Source organism: Homalodisca vitripennis, chromosome 7 (assembly GCF_021130785.1).
Source record: "Homalodisca vitripennis isolate AUS2020 chromosome 7, UT_GWSS_2.1, whole genome shotgun sequence".
NCBI lineage: Eukaryota > Metazoa > Arthropoda > Insecta > Hemiptera > Cicadellidae > Homalodisca > Homalodisca vitripennis.
In genome coordinates this window covers 46164445-46179737 of record NC_060213.1, presented here as the reverse complement: position 1 = coordinate 46179737, position 15293 = coordinate 46164445, and positions in this window count along the sequence as shown.

The following is a 15293-nucleotide window of genomic DNA, read 5'->3' as shown; positions in this document are numbered from 1 at the left end:
ATTGTTCATGCAGTAATATTGTTACTAAAATTATTATTTAAATTGAAGGTAGTTTCGTTTATTTATTATTATATATTAAGAAATTATTCATTTTAAACAAAACAGTTGTGCTATAAGAAAATATTGAAAATTGTACAATTAAAAGTCAAGCGATTTTCCGGGTTTAGATTCTTTATGTTTTATAGTCTACTTAATTTTTACAACAGCTTTATTAAAATAATTTTCTTTAATCTTGAAAATGTATTTTTTTATTTAAATAACAGAATCACCGTTGACTGTGAGTGAAGAATTTATTTATAAGTTGTATTGTACATTTCTCTTTGTAAATAATTTTGTTAATGATTATATAGTATAACTTTGTAAATATACTGTTTATATTGAATTCTCACCTGAACTAAAGAAATATTAATGTATTTTGTGTATTTACCTGTACAATAAACATTTTGTTTTGTACATTTCAATTGTTGCTTGTCTATTTTTTGTGTTAATAATAATTTCAGTATCCATATTGGAAGGGAAAATCAAAAAGTGGATTCTACCTTAATTGTAAAATATTGTTATTCCACGCAATGGTACACAAAGTAATGACAAAATAGCCATAATGTTCTAATGAATGGCAGGTGATATAAATATGCAGGAATAAAAAAGAAAATGGTTTAGACAAGTCTTAGATGTGATGAAAGAAGTGGATGTTTTTTTCAATGCATCACTGATACATCAAATGAAATGATTATACATCCCTTACTGAACAAAATAAGTTGTTAGAAAAAAAATTGTTGTAACAAAACTGAGCATAACGCTATTTGGAATTCATTCTTCAAATCTGTTTAAAAATAAATCTTGTCTGGTAACTGTTTAAAAGCTTACTAGACATCACAAAAATAAAGATTTAAAAATGAAATTATTTTATATACTGTACTTAAGTAAAAATCAAACCTTGAAAATTTGGAACTGTACAAACAAAATTATACTCATTGAAATAACCAAGAAATACAATTTAAATTTGGTAATTCTTTCATACATTCAAACTTTGGTGTAATAGCTCTTTCTTATAATTGGGCTCTTAATATTCATATTTTTGGTCGTTAAAATCTCAATGACCGTTTCAGCTTGCTTAAGTAGCATTTCCACAGCTTGTTATCTTGACAAAAATGCTTAATGGATAAATGTTAGAGATGCCTCTCTTCGGCTCTAAGATTACTATACCTCTAAGATTACCTATACTGTACCTACCAGTACAGTATAGGTATGTTTCAGATATTGTAAATGGTTGTGCTGTTGCACTTTAAGACTTCCATGGTCAGATCCACTATCTATTGCATTAAAATTAATTCTGGAAACTTAAACTTCCTAACATAAGTTATTCCTGCAATGTTTGACTTACATCAAGCTATGGCAACTTGGTGGATGTTTCCTGCTGTTTGTGGAATTCCAGATCAAATGTTCATTGGATGTTCAAAATATTTAATCATCTGTATTTCGCTCTTGTGATAACTTTTTGTATAATTGAGATTAGAATCATTTTTGCCAAATACATAAGTTACAAGATTTTACTATTGTTGGGTACATTTGAATCATCTTTTTACAACAACCAAGTTAAAAAATTGAAATGTTATGTGACAGCAGGAAGCACAAATGTGATCTTGCAGACGAATTATTTAAGCTCAGACTATGTAAAACTATTGAGGAACAACTTCTGTAATGAAAATTTTGAAATTCCTAAAACCAATTTTTACAACGTTATTTAATCAATTTGCAGTCTTTGCTTACGGAGCAGAATTCCAGATTACAACACATTTATTGCAAGCAGAGTGTTTATTGAATCCAGGAGTTAAGGAATGGTGTCTCTTGACATTGAATCAAGATATTTTTCAATTTGTATTACACAATATTTTTCAATTCAGTTATACACTAGAAAGGGTAGTGAAAGAAGTCGTATCAAGTTTGTGATGAAAGACGTGAAAAATATAAGAGAATCTAAGTGAGATGTTCAGATACAATATGTTTTATAATTAATTTCGTTTTGGAGATAGGACTTTATATGTAATCATCTTCCAATCTTGAATTTGGTAGTTTTGTATGAAGTAGTAAAGAGCAGTGTTCAAAGTTCTTGCACATAGAAAAAATAAAAATGAATAAATTAGTGTTTTGCATTTCAAGAAAGTTTTTGCAATGCATGTTTGTAGCATTAAAAAGTTTCATACCGATATTGAATTCTCAAAATTTTAATTTTTATAACCAAAATTAAAATAAATAAGATATATTGACCATAAGGAACAACTTTACACGACATTAATAACCTAGAACAGATTATCTTTGGTGAAGAAAGTGGTAAGTAGATGGTAAGGGTTACTCGGCTTATTGTCACACGTGACAATTTTTTTCGAAAATTAGGGTGTCGTTTGAAACAATGACAAGAGGTGATAAATTCATTACAAAAGGAAACGATCCATAAATTAATTTTATATGTGTTCTGAAGGCTACCAATATGAAAAGGATCTTCAATTTTAGTCTGGGTTATGTTTGTAGAATCATTCAGTGGATCTAATTTAAACAAATGGTTTCAAAGTACACTAGTAAAATATTCTTTTAACCTATAAAACAATCGTACTGAGAACTGTGCATACTGACCAATGGCAATTAACATTTTTTTAATAGACTCCATTTGTTCACTAGCAGTAGGAAACACATTTAGAGGGAAAGTATAATATTGCTATGATTATTGTCAGCTCTGTTTATGACTTGAAAACGAAGTCTGCATGACAGGGTAGGTTAGATATACTCTGTTTCAGACATAAAAGGTTATAACTTGGTGTCTGAGTTGCCTTGATTTTACAAAGATAACCTCAAACGAACTAACAGTCACACATTAGACTACGACTAGGAGAGTCGGAGATAGGCCGTTTTTGTCATTCTTTGGATACGTGATACATACACACTCACACAGAGTATCCCGTAACTCTGGACAAAGGTATACCACGTTATTTCTTAGGTCAAGACAAACATATTTCACGATACGAACATGGATCTCCGATACTTAGTTTCCCATCTGTCTGTCTGTATGTTTTTTATAAACAAATTAAAATATTAACAACTAAAACATGAAATTACACCAAGTTTAGCTCAAATCATTATGATAACAAGGTAAGTTACTTAAAAAATTATCTTTAGTATTTTCAAAATGGCGGCCATTAAAACTGTTACACTTCCAACAGTGACTGATCAAATAATTATTTTTTCTTAGTTTGACCAGTAGTTTTTATCAAGAATACCAGCTTTTAGAAGATTTTATCAGAAATCTAATGACTTAATAATTATTTAAATCGAATAATAAATAACTGCTTTAGAGCAGATTTACTGTGAAAAGACATGGCCCACATTGAGAGCTGCTGTTTTTTCAGTTTTTGTATTGTTGGCTATTCGTTTAGAACCTCGGGACACCTGTTGTTAATGAGATTAAATGCGTGAAAATTCCAATGCAGCGTACGGAACAAAATTTTAAAGTAGACTACTTGGAATTTAAGTTTTTGCTAAAAAAAATTATTTCTATTCACAATAATGGATTATAAAGAGAAAAATTCCCAAAATTGAGTTGTATTCTCTACAAACTCTACTCGTTAATGACCAGTCACTCACTTATGCTATTCACCAATAAATGACAGGTCATTTACTTAAGTGCCTCACCAGCCATTTGTTGTTGTCAAGGTTTTAATTTACTAGGTAATTGTTTTCTTAACGCGACATATAATTTATTTCATAAAATGTTTCTACATGAACAGTTTTATATACGCATGCATTGCAGAAGCAGCAAATTACTATATAATAAAGAATTGTCATATATATATATATATATATATATATATATATATATAAATAATATATATATATATAAATAATATATATATATATAAATAATATATATATATATATATATATATATATATATATATATATATGGATTTTATATATAATTTCAATAAACATTGAATCACAAAAACTACTTGTGATTTTGTACTTGTTTTGATTTTGCTCCGCCGGGACTCGAACCTGGATCTCTCACTTGCCGGGTGAATGTGCTACCATTACACCACAGAACCCTTACTTATATATATATATATATATATATATATATATATATATATACACATATATATACATATATATATATACACATATATATATACATACATATATATATATATATATATTTATATATATATATATATATATATATATATATATATATATATATATATATATAAATTTATGAATTTGCATTTACTGGTGTGGCAACTACTGCAGCCTATTCCATGTACACAAGTACTCATGTACTTCATATATAAAACTGGTCCTAAACCTGCGCTGCTCCAGTGTACCATCTACAAATTACATTTATTGTTCGTAATGCATATTGTTTAAGATTAAAACAAAGCGAACTACAAAATAAACTTAAGTAATTTCAATTAAACCTCTAGTTAATAATCAATTAATGAACATATGCCTGTTTCTTCTAGCCTCAGATCAACATCAACTTTTTAATACCATGTTGCGTTTTTTTTTTTCATTAAAAAAATAATTTCTAAAAAAACCACTGTGTTCAATACTTAAACTGTTTACTTTTGATATGGGGAGTTAATATGACACGCATTATCTTTTTTCCATTCAAAAACTCGAGAACTGTACTGCATACAAATTTTCTTGGCGCAAATTATAAAAACCATTTTTGGTGGATTTTGTTGAAATTGGAGTACAGAAAAATTTATTATTAACAGTCCAAAAAATTATTATTTGATCAGTCATAGTTTTACTACGGTCCTATCCGGGTTATTATAAAATTTGTTTATGTATTGATTGGCATTTAGGCTATTTTAAAAGTATGTGAAAAGCTGTTTTAGTTAGTTATGTTTCACAGGTTTTTCCGTGACTGGTAGGTATTACATAGACATTGCGTACCGTTATGTCATTTCTGTTATAACGGGTGCCGAGGGTCAATTGGATTGTTTAAGCACACAACCCACTTTTTCTTGAAGTCGATAGAGCAATTCACCCGAAGTAAGATATAGACCGCCAGCCAAGCTAGTTTTGTTGGTAGTCTAAAGGAGGGTGTATCGAACAGGTTAAAACATCAAAAAATAGTTTTACTCATACAATTTTTTGTCATCAGACAAGTAAATAAGTGGAATCAGTGTCAAGTAGGCTAACTATATGAAAACCTAATCAGCTAATAATCGTAACTTTTAGTCTTTTCAACTGGCTGGTAGTGATATGACTATTAATTTGCACATATGGCGTATGGTTAAGTGTCAAAAATATAATCTGAGAAATAAATTATCGTATGATGTTTTAGATAAATTTGTAAACCTTCCCATTTTGACCCCTTGCCAAAACGAGCGTGGCTGATGTTTAACTTCTGTAGTGATATCAGGAAACACTATTTTGTGAGCTAATACAATGAAAAGGGTTGCAGCTCTCGGTTCCTGGCTGTATAACCTTGTTAATACTACTGCACAATCCAGTCGCAGTGGCGTCTTTTGTTGCGCAAGGAATGTTATTTTGGATTTGAAGGATCGAAGTCATTCCACACAAGTTAAAACTCAGCAATTGAAGGATTTCTTCTGATAAAATTTTATAATATAAACAATTAATTAACCCTTTAAAGTGTCAAAATGGGATTAGTAGTAATATTTTCAACACGAGGTTTGTGAGCTAATACAATGAAAAGGGTTGTAGCTCTCGGTTCCTGGCTGTATAACCTTGTTAATACTACTGCACAATCCAGTCGCAGTGGCGTCTTTTATTGCGCAAGGAATGTTATTTTGGGTTTGAAGGATCGAAGTCATTCCACACAAGTTAAAACTCAGCAATGGAAGGATTACTTCTGATAAAATTTTATAATATAAACAATTAATTAACTCTTTAAAATGTCAAAATGGGATTAGTATTAATATTTTCAACACGAAGTTTGTGAGCTAATACAATGAAAAGGGTTGTGGCGCTCGGTTCCTGGCTGTATAACCTTGTTAATACTACTGCACAATCCAGTCGCAGTGGCGTCTTTTGTTGCGCAAGGAATGTTCTTTTGGATTTGAAGGTTCGAAGTCATTCCACACAAATTAAAACTCAGCAATTGGAGGATTTCTTAAAATAAAATTTTACAATATAAACAATTAATCCTGTAAAAAGTCAAAACGGGATTAGTAGGAATTAATATTTCCATCCTATGTTTTTGGCTTTTAAAACTTAATATTTAATAGCGTGATCGGATTTTAATGTGTTATATAACAAAACCTTCCAGCAAAGACTTGTATAATGTTTTGAAAACATGGCGAGATATGAAACTCATTATTCATGGTTTAATTTCAAAACGTACCTTTTTTAGGTACTTTCGGGTTATTATTCAAAACTTATACACACAATTATATATCAGAAAGGTTAACTGGTGAAATTAGATCAGTTCATTAATGATTCCATAATTGTAGTCGTTTTACAGATATATCAAATACGGAAACCGTATTTCAGATATCGTTATGAAGTAAAACCGCTTTACTCACTGGAAACGTATATGTACGACCCCTGAGGGTCGAAGTGTCGCGCTCGTTCCTGAATTATAAATACGCGCTTTACATACATCGACGACCACCTCTCACGCGTGGGGAAATTATTCTGGAATGTTTCCCTCGTTTTATAACAGAGAATTAAAGAGACCAACACACACGAGGGCCTCACTTATTCACAAGGTGTTTCTAACTCTGACCCCTGTACGAGTACCGTAAGTTTAAAAATAAATTATACTCGAATGTTTCTCTCATTTCATAAATGCGAATAAACGACACCAAATACGCGTGTGACTATTCAAAGGTGTTTTCGAACTGTAGCCTACACTATTGTACCAGTACTGGAAGTGTGAATATTATTATCGAACGTTTCCCTCATTTTATAACTGATAATTAACGAATATACGTACCTCTCACTTATTCACATGTGTTCTCGAACTCTGTACCACTGTGCCAGAAAATTAACGACACCAACTAACTCGTGCTTATCATTTCATTTACAGTATTAGGGGTTCTTCTCAAGTAAAAAAATTAAAATTCTTGGTTTTGTACTGTGTGATCTGATTCAAAAGGGCTGCCAAAAAGCACTTCTTTCTGATTTTTGCCTAAAGAAAATTAAAACATAAATTGAACTGGTATGCATTGCAATTGGGAAATAACTAGGGTAATAAGTTATAAATTCAAGATTTTGACATGATTTAGAAAGTGTTATCACTACGTAAAATTTATATGTCTTAATTTTTAATATGGTATTTATTTGTTAATGTTTTAGTAGTCTACTATTTTACTGTGGTTGATGGACCCATTTTCGAGCCCAGTTTTAAGGTAGTTACAGATGAACAATAAATAAGAAAATAAAGCATTTAAGAAAGTTTGTAATTTAATATAGGCTACTCTTGTACGTATTAAAAATTATTATTTGGTTCCTTTAAGGTGGTACGTCCCGAACTCAATAATTTCAAGTTATAGTCTCCTTTTATGAGACATTAAAAAAGTGATAAATTCGTTATAAAACTAAAAATGTGGAGGGTCTTAATTCTCAGAGGTTGATCACAGGGAGATTTAAAAATAAAATACCCGCAGGAAATAGCACATTTTGTAAAAGTTATAAATGAACGAAAAAATTTAAAACATTCTACCTTAGGTCAAACAACACTTAGTCACGAAACATCAAAGGTCTTACAGTAATATTTACAGTCTATTGCCTGAAAATAACATAATAACAAATATACCCTCAAATATATAGGTTTATTTTATATATAATGCCTGTAAAATATACTTAAACACAATCACGGAGGACACAAGGTTGTTAGTCTCATGTAACAAAATCGTATATTTTATATTGTTCTATTTTTTTACAGTTTCTTCTCCCTCGTTCAATTCACAAAAGTCCACGTGCCTCCACAAATAGATCAGACCTTTGTTTGTAGCCGGCGTTTGTTAGTGTATCTGCAGCAATATCGCGCCTTGTCTATACTCTCTTGTTCTACAGTTTCTCTCTCCTCCTTCATTGCACAAGAGCCCACATGTCGCCACGAATAGATCAACCTGTTGTTTGTAGCAAGAGTTTGTTAGTGTCTCTGGAACAACATCGTTCTTGTCTGCTACTCTCTTGTTTTACAGTTTCTCTCTCCTCCTTCATTGCACAAGAACCCACGAGTCGCCACGAATAGATCAAACCGTAGTTTGTAGCCAGAGTTTGTTACTGTCCCTGCAGCAACATAGCGTCTTGTCTCTACTCTCTTGTTTTACAATTTCTCTTTCCTCCTTCATTGCACAAGAACCCACGTGTCGCCACGAATAGATCAAACCGTAGTTTGTAGCCAGAGTTTGTTACTGTCTATGGAACAACATCGTTCTTGTCTGCTACTCTCTTGTTTTACAGTTTCTCTCTCCTCCTTCATTGCACAAGAACCCACGTGTCGCCACGAATAGATCAAACCGTAGTTTGTAGCCAGAGTTTGTTACTGTCCCTGCAGCAACATAGCGTCTTGTCTCTACTCTCTTGTTTTACAATTTCTCTCTCCTCCTTCATTGGACAAGAACCCACGTGTCGCCACGAATAGATCAACCTGTTGTTTGTAGCCAGAGTTTGTGTCTCTGCAGCAACATGGCGTCTTATCTGCTACTCTCTTGTTCTACAGTTTCTCTCTCCTCCTTCATTGCACAAGAGCCCTCGTGTTGCCACGAATAGATCAACCTGTTGGTTGTAGCAAAGTTTGTTAGTATCTCTGGAGCAACATAGCGTCTTGTCTCTACTCTCTTGTTTTACAATTTCTCTCTCCTCCTTCATTGCACAAGAACCCACGTGTCGCCACGAATAGATCAAACCGTAGTTTGTAGCCAGAGTTTGTTACTGTCCCTGCAGCAACATAGCGTCTTGTCTCTACTCTCTTGTTTTACAGTTTCTCTCTCCTCCTTCATTGGACAAGAACCCACGTGTTGCCACGAATAGATCAACCTGTTGTTTGTAGCCAGAGTTTGTGTCTCTGCAGCAACATGGCGTCTTATCTGCTACTCTCTTGTTCTACAGTTTCTCTCTCCTCCTTCATTGGACAAGAACCCACGTGTCGCCACGAATAGATCAACCTGTTGTTTGTAGCCAGAGTTTGTGTCTCTGCAGCAACATGGCGTCTTATCTGCTACTCTCTTGTTCTACAGTTTCTCTCTCCTCCTTCATTGCATAAGAACCCACGTGTCGCCACGAATAGATCAACCTGTTGTTTGTAGCAAGAGTTTGTTAGTGTCTCTGGAGCAACATCGCGTCTTGTCTGTTACTCTCTTGTTCTACAGTTTCTCTCTCCTCCTTCATTGCACAAGAGCCCTCGTGTTGCCACGAATAGATCAACCTGTTGGTTGTAGCAAAGTTTGTTAGTATCTCTGGAGCAACATCGCGTCTTGTCTATACTTTCTTGGTTTTTAGTCTCTTTTTCCTCATTCCTTTCAATAGATATAACTCTTTGTCTGTGACTCGTGACCTGTTAACGCTATTTAATGTGGTAATAGTTCAATAAGGTAGTTTGGGGTGTTCCTATTCATGTTATAATTATTAAGTCAATGTCCTTTAATGAATATTGAAAAGATAACATATTTCTTATAAATACGCAAGGAATAACATTCAGTTGGTAGTCCTGTCCTACAGTAATATTACCAGTGTTATCTTATCGCGTGTGCAATAGTGCAATCACTTGAACTATCCTTCACCGTACAAAATTTTACCGGACAATATCAATGAGACAACCTTTCAAGGCCGTTTAAATTTTTGGAAATGGTACACGAGGTCCCGTTGCCACTCATTTAGATTGGCGCACGCGCTCTGCTGTCTTCGTACCTGGAGTGAACGCCTCGCTATCTATGACCTCCGCAGCGAAACTAACTGTTAAGTAACGATAATTAGAACTCACGCGCAGTCTCACAGTCAGATTGATCCGCCTGCAATCTAGAAGATACTATCCCTGCACTACATGACTGTGTTGAGAAAGTCTTCAGATAAGTTGAAGGTTCAAATATTGTAACTTTTGGAGCGTGTGTAGATAATCCTTATTATTAATAATTGATTATAGTTAGCTTAGTACGTGACATGGACTTTAATCTTGAACACAAAGTGGTAAAGATGTATTGTTTTTATGAATCATAAATATAGGGAAAGGAGGGAATATGCTAATAGTGATATAAACTGGAGTTGTCTTGGTCGTACCTGTGGAGCATCGTTGAGAACGGATTCAACAAAAACAAAACTAATAGCTATCTGCAACGAGAAACATTCTGGCGATCACCCAGTTACAATGAGGACTTTGTCACCTAGCCCGTTAATAACATCTCCTGGTAGTATCTTAACGACAGATATCAGTCAATATAGTGCCCTGCCATCCTCTTCACTAATATCGCAATTGATATGTGCTAAAAAGAAGTGCAGCGTCTGAGTGCCAGACTGAAGACATGCATTTAAAAACTAAGGATGAGATAGTGGGTCGGATTAGTGAACTAACTAGTAGACAAGCTGGTTTGGTGGATAAGGCACAGGAGTTGACCAGGCAGCTTGAAAAAGCGAACGTTGAGTTAAACAGGCACAGAGTTGTGAACGTTCAAGCATTGGCGAAGTCTAGCGTCTTTAAATGTGACTCGTCCATCCAAACAGAATTTAAATCCTCAGATAAATAACTACAAACAGACAACTAAGAGAATTGTGTTCAATGCAAAATACTATAAGAGGAAGCAGAAAAAAATTATTTTCACTATCCGAACAATGGAGGAAGGAGTTATAGCAGCTAAGGAAAATCCAAAATATCGTGAGTTTTTGAAAATTAAAAACAGATTGACAGTTTTGTCCGAGGAAGAAGAAAGTGAGTTCTTCCCATCAAACTTACAGAGGAGATCAAGTATAGGAAAGAACTATTCAAATAAAAACACAATCCAAACATCAGTCGGTCTCGGTAGTGGTTCAATAAGACACGAGTCCAGGGCATACAGTTCATCGAAGAAAAATACTATTGAACTTGTAGATGTATATGGAGATAGCCGTGCACTAAATTTGACAAACAAATTGTGTAAACATCTGAACAGACATTCGGGTGTGTTTGTTTGTGCAAACGCTGGCGCTCCTCTTCATTAAGTACTAAAAAACTGTGAGGAGTTGCCTTCAACGCTGTGACGCTGTTGTCATAATGGCGTGTTCTAATGATGTCAGTACCATTAACGAAAATAGCAGGTCGCCAGGGAACTCCGAGGTGGAACAATTCACTCGGTTTGTGAAGATGAATAGACATACAAATTTCTTAGTGGTAAATTTATTTCACCGACATGATCTCCCTCCTAACGGACTAATTAATAGAGAAATTAAAAGAATTAATGAAAATTTAAAAATAGTAAAACAAGAAAGAGTACCTATTGTGGACGTTAGTACTTTCAGTAGAAAATTATTCATTGACATGGCCAACACCTAAATGGCCTTGGCAAAAATATGCTATGTGGAGAAATGCTGAAGTCCATGAATAATGTGAATCGTGAAGACCACGTTCCTACCCATGAGATCGCTTCATATTCGACAGGGGACACATTGGAGCTGGCTCTTGAAACACAGCAAATCTCTGCAACTGAGCTGAACGGTGAGATGTGCCAGAACACGGACGTGTCGGCGACACATCCTCAGGCAATTGGGGACTGCGGCCGTGCACCGGTGGAGGGCGGACCGACAGTATCGTCGACCCGGGATCCGGCAGCGCTTCCGACATTAATGACCAAGGATGGACTTAAGTTATCGGACTTGAATAGTTTTCCGCATTTGCCTTTATCCGTAAATGATGATTCAGATTTTTTAGTCAAAACTGGCCAGAGGGGAATTCATCGAAATTAGATGAGTTTGAGAATTGTTCTATCTTAGTTGCAACAGCTGGTAGCAGTAATGGGGATGGATTCAGCATATACCACCAAAATATAAGAAGCGTTAGACACAAGGTTTCGGAACTCTGCTTGTCGTGGGCTCGGGCCCCTGATATAATCTGCCTCACTGAACACTGGTTGGGCGATGGGGAGTCGGTGGTAATCCCACAGTATTCATGTGTAACATATTTCTGTCGGAAAAAATTCCGCGGGCGGTGGGGTGGCCATTTTTAGACACAATGACTCAATATTTGATTTCTCTGTAACACGGCTAGCCGAGCTGGAAATTGAATTTTCAAATGAAGATTGCTTTGAATGCGCAATTGTAAAATTAAAGTTTAAAGTTGGTGATCAGTCTTTCTTAGACACTTCAGTAATTAATTTGGTTTGTGCTATCGTCCTCCCTGTTAAAAAATACGATATTTTGCTTAAAATGGATCAGCTGTTGACTGGTCCTATTAAGGCGTAATCAACGAACTATAATATGTGGGGACTTTAACTTGAACTTTTTAGCAAATAATGTTATATTATTACGACAAGTATTTTTCTCCTTTAACATGAGGGAAATTTTAAACCAACCGCCAAGAATAAATGCAACCGGTGCATCTCTCCTAGATAATGTTTTTACAGATGTTCAAAGTAACATCCGATGTGAGGTGACATTTAATGGATTGTCCGATCATCATTCTCAAATTATTTATCTCACCAAATGTCTGAGGGTAGAAACGGTCTCTATTCTAAAACGAGTGTTCTCCAAGAACCAGATTCAAAATTTCAAGTCCATCTGGCTTCAACGGATTGGTCCGTTTTATCAACATTAGAGGATGTGAATTCAAAGTTTGAAACATTCATGAGTTTAATTAATACAGCTTTTTCAGTCTCCTTCCCGTTTAAAGAGTCGAAGCCTAAAACAAAATACAATGCAACTTTTGAGCTTGATTACAAAATTAAGGAGATGGCGTCCAAAAACAGAGATCTATCAATTTTGGTTAGGGATTTTGGTGATCCAGATTTGAATCACCTGCTCAATCGGCGTCGTACTATTTTGAGGAATCTTGTAAACTGCCGTAAACGTTTACTAACATCTAGAGCAATTTCCGATAGCGACAATAAACAAAGGACAGTTTGGAAATTATCAAACATGAAACTAGAGACACGAGACCACAAGAAAATATTGCTTTGTTGAATGGAGGAGTTGCGGTTGATTCACCTGAGGAAGTTGCTAGCATATTTAATTCAGTCTTCTGTGATGTGCAACCAATTAATGGCTTGCGTTTGGATAGTGGAGCCTGTTCACATGGAATAGTAGTACCTCAATCTTTATTTTTTATGCTAATCACACCGGATAAGATAGAATAAAGCATCATATCAATGAAAACCAAAAAGTCTTCGGGTGTTGATGAAATTTCCACTTAGTTGTTGAAGCAATGTTACGGTTGTTTTCTAATTAAAATGTGTATTCTGTTCAATGAATCAATTGCAGGTGGTGTTTTCCCAAATTGTTTCAAAATAGTTAAAGTTGTGCCAGTTTTTAAGAAAGGCGATCGGGAATCTGCGGACAACTACAGACCGGTGTCTCTCTTGCCTACTTTATCTAAGGTGTTGGAGAGGCTCGTTTGTTCTCGTTTGACTGCCTTTTGGTGCCACAATGTACTGGTCCCAAATCAGTGTGGATTTAGACAGAATCATTCAACGGCTGACGCAGTGATTTCTCTTGTTGACCAAATTATTGACCACCAAGAAAAACGCCAGGCAGCCTTGGGAATATTTTGCGACCTTTCAAAGGCGTTTCATCGTGTAGACCATAGCATATTGTGTTCTAAGCTGGAAGGTTATGGAGTTAGAGGCGTAGCTCTTTCATGGCTACAATCGTATTTGTCTCACAGGCAGCAGTTCGTTCAAGTTGGGTTTTAGAAATCAGGTTTGATTGAGAACAAGTATGGGGTGTCGCAGGATTCCATTTTAGGCCCATTACTTTTTATCCTCTTCATTAACGATATTCATGTGTGCATGGGGGACGCCAATTTGGTACTCTACGCGGATGATACGCGGGTTCTTCTCGGTGGCTCAGATAGTGACGTGGACCGCATCTTCTTCCCTCTTAAATGTTCACAGAGTTGGCTCTCGAAAAATAACCTAACGTTGAATGCTAAGAAAACGAAATATATTCAGTTTCTAACAAAAAATAAGCAACACTCTGATTTGTTGATTAACATAAATGAAACTTCATTATAACCATCTAAGTCTACGTGTTTCCTGGGTGTAACCATCGATAGTAGATTGCAGTGGTCTACTCATGTATCTAGGTTGTGTGGTAAACTGAGCCAAGTATGTTTTGCATTACGAACTTTGAGTACTTTTATGGACAGAGATGGGTTGGTGACTGCTTACCACGGGTGTTTCGCTTCGTTGTTGGCGTATGGGATTGAGATCTGGGGTGGAGCCTCTCCTGCAGAACATGCATTTTGGTCCAAAAGAGAGCTGTACGGATCATATGCAGGGTCCCAAATCTTCATTCATGCCGCGGTTTATTTAGGAATCTCAACATTTTAACAATGACATCCCTTTACATTTTTAGAGTTGTATGTGAGAAAGCATCTGTGTCAGATCCCGTCAGTGGGAAGCACTCATGCCTACCCAACAAGGCACGGCACTTTGCTTCGTACTCCCTCACATCGTTTATCCCTGCACGAGACTAGGGTGATGCACGCGGGTGTCATTTTTTATAATGTTCTCTCTCACAATTTGAAAGAGGTTTGTGAGCTGAAAATTTTTAAAAGGAACCTGAGGAGATACTTAATAGTAAAGGACTTTTATAATGTAAATGAATTCCTCTCTGACAGTGGCTTTTAAATTTTAATGTAAATAATTGTTTTTGTGTGCTTATTTCTTTCTTTTGACTACTATTAAATTTGATTTTGTTGATAGCACTGTTATGCTTAAGTTTAGATTTATTTTATATTGACGATTGCGATGTACTTTTGTGTACCTTATGCAATAAAAAGAATTTAATTGAATTGAATGCATCAAATTTAGTCAAAATGTGACTTTTAGCAATACTGTATGATGTATTTTGAGAGATAACATGTTTTGTAATTGTTTATAAGATATGAACAACATATATTTGTAATAAAATATTATTCAAGAAAATTACATGTCCAAACATTATCCTATCGTAAAATTCTACATATTGTACAAATCATGCCACCGTTGCAATATAAAAGTTTTATTTGTCATTAATTTAGACAAATATTAAAACATGTATTTTCTGTAAATAAAACCATACGTATACAGTTGTTTTCACGTTTATATTGTATAAGGTTTATATCCTTATGTTAGAAGAATTGTCTTTGAGCTTAA